General features: G+C 32.0%; 1 long non-coding RNA gene across 1 annotated transcript; it reads left to right on the top strand.

Moving 5' to 3' along the window:
• The first annotated feature begins 1,104 nt into the window (after positions 1-1,104).
• LOC123663359 lies at positions 1,105-2,702 on the top strand. The gene is made up of 4 exons (XR_006744640.1): positions 1,105-1,200; positions 1,376-1,842; positions 2,064-2,326; positions 2,483-2,702. It is a non-coding gene; the product is annotated as an uncharacterized LOC123663359 (long non-coding RNA).
• The last annotated feature ends 11,516 nt before the right edge of the window (positions 2,703-14,218 follow it).

The raw sequence follows: 14,218 nt of genomic DNA, 5'->3' as shown, positions 1-14,218 counted from the left end.
TATTCATAGGTCACTTCACTTCCAGTCAATTGAGTATATTATATATAAAAAACTGCCTTTAATTTCTATTAAATAACATGAATATAATAACGAATATAACATAATATAATCTTGTATTGAATTATATACAATAAATAAAAATTAACGAAAATATTAATATAAATACAACATATTAAGGAACGAAATAATAAGCGACAACGCGTGACGTCACGAAGCAACATGTCGAATCTTGTTAACAGTGTTCTTCGTTAAGACGCACATCACTCACATCAGTGTTTCAGTGTATTAATCTTTGTGTCTAATATAGTGTAATATATCTAATATAGTGTATATCAGTGTATAATTATATTTTTATATAACTTAAAAGTTATTTGTCGATTAGCATATTAATGTAAATAATATCAAGATTAAATAAGTTCAATACAAAAACTGAACCATATTAATATTGTGTTAAACAAAAAAAAAGTGTACTATAAACTTCTCTCTAGACGTTTACTCAGTGTGTATTGTGTACAAAATACGAACTTGTGGACTAATTTAGCTAGATAAAAATTTGTGTTGTGTGTAAAGCTTCGTTTTATGTTTAATTACGTAAAACATTTAAGGTTAGTAAAAATCATTGAAAAAATACATTACAATTCTTTACTATTTTTAAAATAATTTTTTATTTCAATAATCTGTTTTTTTCAGATGGCTTTTATGTATGCATTAGTTTTATTTTTAAATGATTCGTCCAATAAAGAAATTGATATATTGAATATCGTGGTACCGGATGTAAATAGCCTGAATCATTGTTAAAAAGTACTAAGTATTATAAATTATTACAAACGATAGTTAAACATTGTGAAGGGTCTGACCGACATGGCCAACGTTTTATGTTCAAATAAGTGTCACAGCAGGTAAATTATTATTTAAATTATAGATTTTTAAGAATTGCTATTTCATTGTCATAATAATAAGAAAGTAATTCATAATTACAATTAATATTATCAGAAACAATGGAAGAGGCAGAGGAAAAATTAATAAGATTAAAAAGAACCCCTATTCTTCTCTACCAATAATGAGTAGCCTGGTAAAGCAAAAGCGGCTGCTGTTGAAAAACTTTCAAATTAAAAGCATTAGCAAAGGATTGATTAAAAATAGATAATATATTTAGCCAAATAGCTTTAGAGTTAACTGACGAACCCACTGAAATTGCAGGTAATATTTATTATTTAAAATGTAAATATTGTTGATTAATTTCTAATAGTTTTTTTACTAATGTTTTTTTTTTACAAGGGATATATATTAATTGATATAAATTTATTTTTAATCGTTAATTTTTATACTAAGTTATAATACTGAAATTTTATTTCAAATTTTTTCATTCCACTAGAACCTAAGAAATAAAAGCCATAAAAATGTAACCAAAAAATTGTGAAGAAACAAGCCTAAAAACATAGTCTCGAATGGTCATCTACATCAATAGTGTCTTCGATATCTTCATCACCACCGTCATTGTTATGTAAACCTACGAAAATAAATAATGAAACTAAAAAAAACGTATTAATGACAGTACTAACTACATAGTTGGCTCAAAAAAAAGGAAAAAAATTAGTTCATAATCTACACCATACTACCTTGATCATCTTCATCATCACCATCAACTAAACGTAGAAAAATAAGAAAAATCAACTCAAATTTGAAGGACATAAATATGCGTATGGAAATAGCACATGAAGACAGTACATTAGCAACAATTGCTGATAATCCCTTTTCATCATCATCATAAATCTGAAACAGAAGCTGAAATGAATATATTAGCAGCTAGATCATCATCAACAAAAAATACTGTATCCAGTGGTAAGAAAAAAATATATATTGTTTTTAATTTATTAGGATATATCTATACTTATTATAATTATTTACAAAATCATAATATAGATTCCATTCTGAAATTGTGGAGTGTTGTAATCGTGATAATATTTATCTATCAATATTTATATTTACATCAGTGTCACAATTTTGAAATTTAAATCATTGTGTTAGTTAAAAAAAAATAATATATAATTTATTTTCAACAGATTCTTTGCTGGAATGTATCAAACATAATTATAACGGTCTATCAAAACAATTAGCAAATTTAAAAGGCCATATCTGCTGACGTTCCCAAATCCTATCTGAAATAAAAAAATAACAGTACTCAGCTGTTAGATTTCAGTTTATTAACAGATCCTGAAGGAAATCCAGTGGTCCAAAAATTAGAATTTCCGCTATCAACAATGGAAGATATTATTTTGATAAATTCAATGAAAAATTAAAAGGCCAAAAATATAAAAATAAAATGGTAATTTTTTAATAAACTATATTCTTATATACAAATATATGAAAGATCTAATATAGTTGCTCTATCTGACAATATTGAAATTGTCATATTTGATATAATGCTAATCTTAATAATTAATTAATCATACAAATAATTATAATAAATTTTCTTTTCCAGAATAAACGTATATACTTTTCTCTTGATGGAAAAAATACTTTTACCCGTAATATGGGAAATATTACTCGTGTTTATATAACAAGAGATGACATATGTAGCAGTTAAAGCAACTTCAAAAAAAAGTTTTCAAAGATACGACTTTTTCACTTCTATAAAAAGTATGTTAATCATTATATAGTGCAGAATTACTATCATTGATACCTAATTAATTATTTCTTAATTATGTGTTATTATTTTATACCCAATAATAATTATTTTTTACTATTACTAATTTAATTACGTACATGATTAATTTAAATTTTGATTCGAAAAGAATCAAGAAAGTATTTTCGATAATAAATTCCATCAAGCATTGTCTGTAGTATTAAATAATGCTAATATAATAATAAAGATTGGGATGGGTACAGGGTATCCAGGATCAAAAACTACCATCTAATGAAGATAAATAAAAACAACTATTTTTTTTTGCTGTGTAAAATATTTTGCCAAGCAAACAAAAAGAAAAATTAATTCATAATATTTAATAACAATCATTATTATTTTTAACTATAACATAAAAATAATTGATATTTAAAGTAAAAACAAAAATAAATAATACATTTGAAAAAATTAATGGAAATAAATATGTTTTTTTTTCAATCGGATAAGTTTTATTTCTGTTTAAGTGCACAATAAAGTGTATTGTTATGTTATGTTAAGTTAAATATATATAATATGTTATTTTAAATATACATAGTATGTTAAGTAACATAATATCATTTCTTTTTTTTTTTTTTTGACGTGACGTCTAATAAATCGATTAACGCCGGCTTCGTTACGATCATATGTATGCTTGTGCCGCATCTATCTGATCGGCCTATGCATCCGAGGAGATGTTTTGTTATGACGGTTGTCACGTTTAACTATCGTCTGTAAACCAACTTTGCAGACAACCAAGTTTTTTAATAAACAATTTTGTCAAGACTGTACATTCGTGTTTTATTTAAAAGGACCGCACTTTTTTTTTTTGATATCGCAGGGTAACCCATTTACGGGTGATATCCAGGATGCCAGGGTAGGCATTCCTAGACCGTATGTCGGCTTAGTACTTGGGGGTGCACTACCGACCGAAACCCCTGCGGGGGAGCCTTCAGCCGCTTTAATTGGAGGGTCCCGGATCTGCAGGCAACAGGATCCCTCCAGCGACAGGCTGGCCTCGGCGAAAAGACCAGACTTCTCCTCCATGGGACTGTCCGGCTCACCTCTGAACAATCCCGTCGACGCCATGTCTAGCAGGACCGGGTTCCCATCCCGGCCCGACATGGGCACAGGGGCGTTACTGGAAACGCATTAAGTAGCGCCTCCTACGCACCCCCGTTCGTCGCCTGCGGACGGAGGCCTCGTCGGCGGCCCCCTCTCATCCGCTCGTCGTTCTCCTTCTAGGACATTATTGTCTCGCAGAAGGGGAGACCATCGCCTTCCAAGACTCGTCGTCGCCGAGCATCGCGGTAAAAGGACCGCACTGGGCATACTCGATTTGGATCAAGCAACCAAGGACCGGACCGTGCATGCCTGATCAGGACTAGATAAGGCATGTAACGCAGATGATGTATCTGGACCTGACCAGGGAAACCTGATCAGGTCCAGATCAGGTATGACCTGAGATCAGGAAAACCTGATCAGGTCCAGATCAGGTGGTCCTGATCAGGTCCAGATACATCATCTGCGTTACATGCCTTATCTAGTCCTGATCAGGCATGCACGGTCCGGTCCTGATTAGGAAGACGAAAAAATTTCTACTCGGGATGCTGCTGGTATTTGTATGAAATTAAAAAAAACGTTGTCTTGCCGCTAAACGCTATTTAAAAATAGGGGTTGGTGGAAGAAAGGTGAAAATTTAGGGTTGTATGTATTTTTCTTTATCATATTTCATTTTTTTTATCATAATAAAATAAAAAATAAATAATTTATCTTCTTAACATTTAGGGGGATGAAAAATAGATGTTGTTCGATTCTCAGACCTACCCAATACGCACACAAAATTTAATCATAATCGGTCAAGCCGTTTCGGAGGAGTTTAACTACAAACACCGCGACACGAGAATTTTATATATTAGATATTTCAGTATATATAATTATTATAATTATGAATTTAGCGAAATGTACATTTACCACAGAAGAATCTACGAGTCCCATTCGCTTGCTTGCTTTTACGTTGCAATTTGCAACTTTTTGGTTTAATGGCTTTTAACGTGCCAAAGAGTGCAAATAAGTTTCACATGACGTAGAAGTATATCATTATACATATGTACACTACATAATAACATAATCTGTTAATTCACGTTATGTAAAAAAAAAATGTCACGTTGTCTATTTTATTGAACTCCTTAGGAAACGATATGTTTCGTGGTGTCAATAAAATATATAGGGAAAATCAAATCGTGTGAAACGCTGACTCTCGTTATCAGTGACGCTGAGAATGACGTTTAACAGCGTTTTTTAATGTTTACGTAAGATATATGCATAATAGTAGGTATATATTTACTGTAGTGATACGAAAATCAAGCGTCATTTTATGACTTGATCTTATCATTAATGTTTTATTATTTTAATTAATTACAATTTGATTCATTTAATAGGACATTTTTTTTTATATTACAGTAATTGTTATAGGAGTGAACTCTAGTCGTCAATCGCAGCAGACGCACATACACTTTTTATTTATTTATTTTAGTTATCAATGCTTCGGTCGCGTCGCTTATTACATCTTACATAAGACAGCGTCAGTTTCTGTCGATAAGCATTTAAGTATCGTCACGAAGTCGTACAAATAAATCCGATTATAACTACTTTAAATAGTTTAAGTATTAAGAACCAATATTATTATTAGAATCGACGTACACTTGACGATATACAACACACACACACACGCACATCAGCCTATCGCAGTCCACAGCTGGAAATAGGCCTCCACAGACCACAAGTTCGCGCCAAAAATGGCGTGAACTCATGTGACGATATACAAATGTAACATTTATACTACCTAACGTTAAAAAGAAAGTTTTATTCATAATTGACTGTATTATCTGTCGACTGCATTAACGGGGCGAGAAAAGGACTCACAATCCTCGTAACAGAAAGTAGCGTCACTGTACAGTGCGCCATCGGACTTGTCGAATTGTTTAGGTCGAATTTTGATACACAAAGTCAAAATTAAATTTTCAGTAAACTAAATCAGAGATAGATAATTGAAAATAGCTTTAAAGATGTCTGTAATCAGTAAATAATATCATAACAAAGAAAGCATGACCGTTCAAACAAACTCCCATCTTTATATTATAGATGTCATAACTACTCGTATTCTATTTATTTAAGATTATGTTTCAATCTCGTTACGAATAATGCTTGTTGCATCCGAAATTTCACAATACGTACATTGTCTCACCTAAACATACACTGCAATATTTTATTACGAAGAAACACAATTATAATAATAACTACTTTTTATGTAATTATCTGTTATGTGTATTTTATTGTCTGTGGGTGTTATATTTCTTATTTTAGGAGTAAAGCCTTTTTACATTACAAGATTTTTAAATTAATTTTTTTTTTAATTGTAACGGCCAGTAAATTTAGCATTGCTGGTTGTAGGTCTGTTCTAGAAATATACGACGAAGAAAAAGGAGGATAGAAACTTCACAATATGTCCATTCTAATATTTAATAAATTGGAATACTTAAAATGTTCATTTTCTTTCCAGAACCTAGACTCAGTACAGCGAATAGTACCCACAACACTAGAACAGAAAGCAGACCACACTTCACCACTAGGCCAGTCAAACTACTATAGATACAATAAGATTATTTTTTTTTAAATATATTCTAGTGCAATATTCCACGCTAGTTGGTGGTCACAGTGTGTTCGGTGGTGAAATCGTGGCTGGAGAGTGGCGACCTCGCAACGGTAGCGGTGGACGATCTCCGTCTCAACACTTTATTGTACTAATTGTTAATGCTGAGAATTAAGAAACCTCTTGATATAACTAATAATACGTAAATAACACACATACATGAAATAGCTGAGTCCCGCGGTTTAATTTGCGTTAATTTGAGGAAAAATTTCTAAAATATACTAGCTGACTCGGCAAACGTTGTCTTGCCGCTAAACGCTATTTAAAAATAGGGGTTGATGGTGGAAGGGTGAAAATTTAGGGTTGTATGTATTTTTCAACGCCAAATCATAATAAAATAAAAAATAAATAATTTATCAGAATATATAAAAAAAATTAGGGGTGGACTATCCTTAACATTTAGGGGGATGAAAAATACATGTTGTTTGATTCTCAGACCTACCCAATATGCACACAAAATTTCATGAGAAACGGTCGAGCCGTTTCGGAGGAGTTTAACTACAAACACCGCGACACGAGAATTTTATATACATATTAGATAATCTATAGCTTTCTACGGTAAATAGACTATCCAACACAAAATTAATATTTTCAGTTCGAACTAGTAGTTCCTGAGACTAGCGCGTTTAAACAAACAAACAAACAAACTTTACAATATTCTATTATAGATATTCTAGTATAGTAGATATTCTAGTATAGATATGTATAGTTTATACAAAAACGAGAGTGCTTTAGACCACACGACTGAAGTAAATCTTCTATAGCTCCATCTAACTTATATATCCCTCTCAACTTTCGTTCGCCTCGCCCAATCACACTTTTCGAAACGCTCTCGCGCATTCATTAGCTTACTCCTCAAGTCAAACGTAGTTTAACTTTAAAAAGAATTGCCAAAATGTTATTACTTACTTGTATCTACGCGCATATTTTACGTACGGCCGCATCTAACTATGTACATAGTAGGTCGTAGTGTAGGTTATGAAACTCAAAGACGTGCTAGGTAAAGCTAGATACAAAAATTGGCAGATTAAAAAAATGGTCGATAGAATTTAAAAAAAATTGCCAGATATATTTTTATTAGAATCAAAAGTTACTCTAAAAAATCACATTACGGTAAAAAATTGAAGCTAAACACACAAACATAATCTACTAAGTATAAACGGGTAAAATCAAGTGAAAAATAAGATATGTAAAATTTAAAAAAATGGAATCTTCAATTAAAGTTAATCTATAAAAGTACTCTAAAATGTTATTATTTACAAGTTATTGGGTTGTAAAGTTCATTGAACCCTTTATAAAATTTGTATACCTATAAATACGGGTTCTTATAAAAATTTCAAAGTAGTCCACAACCTATTGATTCACGCTACCTTCATACATATAAAGTCTGTTAAGTCGTGAAAAAATAACGGTTCTTTGTTTATCTGTCTATATTATCTCTCTCTTTCCTTCTATATATCTTTCTCTATCTTGTTATTGTCTATAGCAAGTGAGAGCACAGTTTTATTTCTATACTTACTGACCCTTCAGATCTCATGTCTTGTAAATTGTTAAGCGCATGAAGTTTAAATAGAAAAAAAAAATCAGGATAGAGACCCCCGTATTAAATAATCATCATAGCCTATCGCAGTCCACTGCTGGACATAGGCCTCTACAAGTTCGCGCCAAAAATGGCGTGAACTCTGTCATGTGTGTTGCCCATAGTCACCACGCTGGGCAGGCGGGTTGGTGACCGCGGGGCTGGCTTTGTCGTAGTAAATATACTTATAACCTATTCTAATAAATACTAAATATAGACCAAATATTCATAAAAATCGGCCGAGTCGTTTCAAAGGAGTGCGACCGCAGACAATGCGACACGAAATTTTTATATATTGGATTTATTTACTTTCTTTTATACATTAAAAGATGAAAAAAATTAACATCTTGCGTGAACATTATAAATTTATATTTTAATGTTTTTTGACTGATGTATTTTATTTTTTTTATTTTTAACATATACAAGTAATTTTTTATACATAATAATATGGTTGTGACTAAACTTATGTCCGTTTAATATTGTAAGTGCCCTTTACAGATTGAATTTAATTACACTGAGCAAGCAGTATGTAATGACTGCCTAAAAAAAGAAGTACAATACTAAATTGTTTACCTAACTATTTTGTATTAAAACATTTTTATTTTATCTTCTGTTGGTTGTCATCAACAAATAAATAATTCTAATAATACTCTTTTGAATAAAAAAAAATTAATAATTAAAAAAGTTACATTGCACAGATAATATTTTTCCTAACAAAGCAATGTACAACTATGTATATACTACCTGAATAGATATAGTTTCGCGGTAATTTTAAAAGCGGTTGGCCTTTAAATATTGAATGTTACAATTATTTTTTTGTTTTACTTGCATCGAAAGGATACAAGAGTAAATGCAAGTTTTAAGTTTTTAAAGATTCAATTTTAATTGTTCATTTTAAACTGGTTTTCACATTTTTAAAGAAAGAATAATCTTGGATGGAGAATGATCTTGTAGGTGATTTTTATATATAGGTAAAAAGTATATACATATACTTTAAAAATATGTATTCGATGCTTAAATTAAAGCATCAACCGAGATTTTAGATAAAAATCAAACAATTTTACGTCACTCACACCTCACACAGCAAGAACCTACCTGTTACTTTATTTTTATATAACTATTGTTCTATATCCAAGTACATACATTATGTAAATATATTTTTTTTATTTTGTACCTAGTAGTGTATACGCCTTTTTTACGGAAGAAACTTTTTCAGTTTTATGTAAAATAGCTAATATGGTAAAGGTACATAATTATACAGTTATTTTAGAATGACTAACTATCCTGATAAAATAACTATAAGATTCCTACGCCACATTTTTACGTAAACAAAAGAATGTATGAGATGAAAAGAGACAAGAAACGCGAACACTGTTTTAAATATAACTAAAACTAGAAAAAAAGCATAGTTATATATGTAGAAGTGCTTTGTGCTATCAGATGAGCAATAATTTTATCTATATGTATGTATATTAATATTAAAAAAGAGGAGAAAGTAAACACAAAAAAATACTAGACTTAAAAATATTTATAACTAGAATCCTACGTTATAGCACTTAGTACCAAAGTTGTATTTTAACGGTAAAAAAACGGAAGAGGCCAAATCGTGTAGTCGAAGCGAACGAAGCCGCGGCGGAAAGCTAGTCATCTATATACTGCCCTATCAGCAGTGATCCTATCTTCTACTCCAAAGTTAACGTTTTGTTTTTAGACCCAACTCTAGTTACATTAGGTATGGTATAAAATATTCTATTTTAACCTATGACCTAATAAAAAAGTGCGTGCGTACAAAGTACACATGTCAGAAGTAAAACTTCTTTGGCAAACTAATTTTTAAGTCTCGTTTATATTTATACAAATCTAAAGCTTTAGATTTCCAGCGCCATCTAGTTAGTTTGCAATGCAGTCCTATCGATATTAATGTAACAACCTTTGTAGTTTCACACGCTAGGTGGCTCTGTTGTTCGACAAAACCGTTGCACATCTTCGTGACGCTAATATTATTATTGCATTTCATCCGTAAAAATTTTACCCTCATGGGCCTAAAGAAGATCCACTTCAAAATGTAACAAACGAAATAAACAACAAATTAGCAAAAAAAGGGTACCGAAAAAATTTGCAATAGTCATATATTAATTACAATTTTCGTCTCAGAATAAACATCAAATTCGCTGTGTTAACACGAAATCAAATCTGGGATACGTAAACTAGGGCGACCTTCCAATTAATGAACTATTCAAATTGTTTGCCTTTCGTATTGAAATTTAATTATCAGGAGAAACGAACTGATTCTTTAATCAGGCCATACATGTTTCATCCATCATCCTTTCTTAAGATTTCTTCGACGAAATAAAATAAAAATTTTCAATAGTAATACCATGAAACTTAAAATAGTATTTTTGAAGTAAAAATTCTTTATGCATGCTTGACTTGGGACGTAAACTGGTGATGCATGACGAAAGCATTACGAAAAGTGTGATTTGGCGAGGCGAACGGAATTTGAGAGAGATATATAAATTAGATGGACCTAAAGAAGATTTACTTCAACCGTGTGGTCTAAAGCACACTCGTTTTTAGTGAATTAGATAATTTTAATCCCCTATAAATCTTCTACTACTATTGTATTGACCACATAGACGTTTGCAGTGGTCTAGGCGTTTATAAATGTATACGTAGATAGCTGGAAATAACATACAGGCTACTTTTTAACCCGAAATTTCCAGGGGTCGATTATAACGCGGATGAAACCTAGTAATTATTAAATGTCTGCTAAGTTTAAAAATCAGATATAATAACAGCTCTATTTTAGTTACAACCATCTCTAGCCGTCTCTGTTCTATGGCCATTGTATACATCGCGGTCAGGCCGCAGCTGAACAAATAAACACAGTTATGACGGCAGTCGTTAGCTGCGTGAAAGTAAATAGTTTGGTTTTGGTAACACATTTTTGACAACTAAGTATTTTATTTGTATTTCGTAACACCTCAAGCCACAATGTTTTTGTATCTGTGTTAACGATTTAACCTAATTCTATAAACAAAATCCCTGTAACAAATTTTGTGTTTCAAGATAATACTTTTGACTAGCCCTTTGGCGCAATTTGGAGCGGCCCTGCTTTCTGCTCCGCGGGTTGTAGGTTCGATTCCCGTCTGAGACTCGGTGTAATATTTGTATTTATGTATTTATATTTATTATTGTATTATTATGTATTTATTTTGTATTATTTCCATGTATATTTATCAAAAAAAATTAGCTATAGTAGTCGGCTGTTACCTATAACACAAGCATTAAGTTGCTTATCGTAGGTACAGACGATCTACATATATATATTTATTTATTATCTTCTATATATTCTTCTATACGTGAAGCAAAAACATTGTACCCCTTTTTACGAATAGCGCAGACGGAGGAGTTTGAAATTTCGCACACTTATAGTTTATATAGAAGAGGCGTGCACAATACTAATATTTTTTGAAAATTATGCATAAATAACACATTAAATCAATAAAATAACATTACACACATTATTACGTATTTGACACACACACGTATATATACTCTTTTGTTTATTACTATAGAAGTATATTCTCTGACAACAGAACCTAAATAATGTTGAAAGTTTAATTTAAATTAATTATGGTCGAATTTCGTCTACACTAGTACTCGTACATATATATTAATACGCTGAGATTAATTGTTTGCCTCCCTTTTTTTGAAAAATCTCACAATTATTCCACATAAATTATATATCATTTTATAGATAATTAATTACTCTACCGGCATCAACACCTAAAAAAATTACTATTGCTTTTTTGTAAGTTAATTAATTAATTATTAAAATTATACACTTATATGATGGCTTTAATTTTTAAACGACGTCAACACGATTGACGGTAATACGGTAAATTTTTTGTTTATTTTATATGTTCATTATACTATCCAGAAAATAATAAATAGGTGTTATTAACTCTGTGAAATTCTCAAATCCCGGGATCATCCTGGGAGCCCGGATTGCTTTTCGTCAATCCCGAAATTCAGGGTTCGGGAAAAAGGCCGGGATCAATTTCCCTATGGATAATGCATGATGACAATTTGAAATATATAAAAAAGAACTAGGTAACCACTTTTAAAGTAGATTTTCTCTCACAGTAGTTTGAAGTAGTAGGTTCTGACCTATTTCCTCGTCAGGGCCTCTTGTCGTCCACTCGAGGTTTTTGACCGGCTTCGCATCAGAGTGTGTTGAGTTTAGAGCACTATAGAGAACAATGGTTAGAGAGTGGAAAGTAAAACTACAAATGGGAGCAACTGAGGTGTAAACGGGGTAAATGGTTTTCCAGTATCATAGTTTGAAATTACGAAAGCCAGGACGATTATACTGGTCTTACTATTGTAAATGTGAAAATTTGGGATGGGTGTTTGTTATTTAATTGTATTAGAACGAATAAAAAACAAATGCAGTGTGGGACGTCCTCCAGTCAGCTGGATCGACGATCTACGTAAGATTGCCGGTGTAGGCTTGAGGAGGATTGCGGAAAACCGGGTTGTCTAGGGCGAACTTGGAGAAGCCTATCCAGCAGAGAAATGCAATAGGCTGAACTAACTGACCGACTGACTGAACGAATAAATGGGTCTTCTATATATATATATATATATTTTTTTTTGTGCTCTGTAATTAGTAAGCTGAAAAAAGAGGTTGGTCTCACTTATCGTGTGAAAATATACGGACGGACAGAGGTCGCTAATATCTAATAATGTGTATTTAGTATTACTTTTCGATATAAATTTAAATGTTTTTTTTTTTAATTATATGAGAACAATCATACTTATCCTTATTTCTCTAACCGTAATTCACAGACTATAACAGCAAATAACAGAATCCATAGAAGTATTTCCTCATAATGAACCTATAATAATATATCTCCACGCAAAAATAAATGATACTCATTGATTTTAAGATCAACAATAATTATCTTTAACGATGAAGAGTCGTAAGAAAGTCGATTACGAGTTTATTACATAATGTAAATACCGCAATCTCACGTTATTACCACTTCCGCAATGTTTCAAGACAGACATTAATTGAGAACATAGTGTGTGATTCTTGTTTTATTAAATAAGTGCTTGTGACTTGTTTCTAGTTGTTACTATAATTATTAATGTTACAGGTAATGCAGCTTCTTGCATCAGAAGGTTGATGCTTTCGAAGTAAATATGTTATTTAGAAATAAGCAAACAATCTTATATAAATGTAGAATTATGTATATATATAGGTACTAGTATCCGCCAACCCGCATTGGAGCAGCGTGGTGGATTAAGCTCTGGATCCTTCTCCTTCGTGGGAAAGAGGCCTATGCCCGTCAGTGGAATATTAGTATAAGATATTTTTTTTAAGTATCGATCGGTTCAGCCTATAACATCCCACTACTGGGCATAGGCCTCTTTCTCCATGTAGGAGAAAGATTGGAGCTTAATCCACCACGCTGCTCCACTGCGGGTTGGTAGATATGTTATACTATGAGTAATGATTGCTATTAGGTATTTATGATAACAACCTGGACCGGCTTTACGTACTCTCTAAGGCACGGTGGGGAGACCCACAAGGACAGACTTCCAAACCGGATTACAAATATCCATCCCGAGCGGGAACCGAACACCAAACCGTCGTTGTTTTAGACTAGTTTTAGTTGTGTCTAGTTTTGTAGTGTGCAGTTGTTAAGAGGCTCCCCCTTCTCAATGACCTTGAGCATTTAGACTTTGCCACACCCCACCCACCCGCACTTCACCTGATCAGTATTACGTAAAGGTTATTAAACTCGGCCATCTACCGGCTCTAGCTTGTACTACTTAGGACATGCGATTGATCCGTTTCCTAGATCAAGAGCTTGCGTACAAGTTGTGATCATCCATAATTATTATTTAATTTTCTTCTTGTCGTGTCGATCATTTAGGCTATAAAATTATATTAATAACTAGTTGTAACTTGTTGTTCAGTTCGCAGTTATAAAATAAATAAATTTCTAAAATAAAAGTAGCCTAAGTTACTCCTTACTATATCAGCTATCTGCCAGTGAAAGTTCCGTCAGAATCGGTCTAGCCGTTTCAGAGATTAGGCGGAACAAACAGACATACAGACAGACAAAAATTGTCAAAATGCTATTTTTGTGTATGTATCGTGTATACATCCATATGAATTTAGTAAAAAGCGGTTATTTTAATATTAAAAGCAGCCGCTCCAATTTTATTTGTATAGATATACTAAATTTATATT

Source organism: Melitaea cinxia, chromosome 20 (genome assembly GCF_905220565.1).
Source record: "Melitaea cinxia chromosome 20, ilMelCinx1.1, whole genome shotgun sequence".
NCBI classification, from domain to species: Eukaryota; Metazoa; Arthropoda; class Insecta; order Lepidoptera; family Nymphalidae; genus Melitaea; species Melitaea cinxia.
Note: the sequence above shows the minus strand (reverse complement) of the source record. Positions and strands in the feature narration are given on the sequence as shown.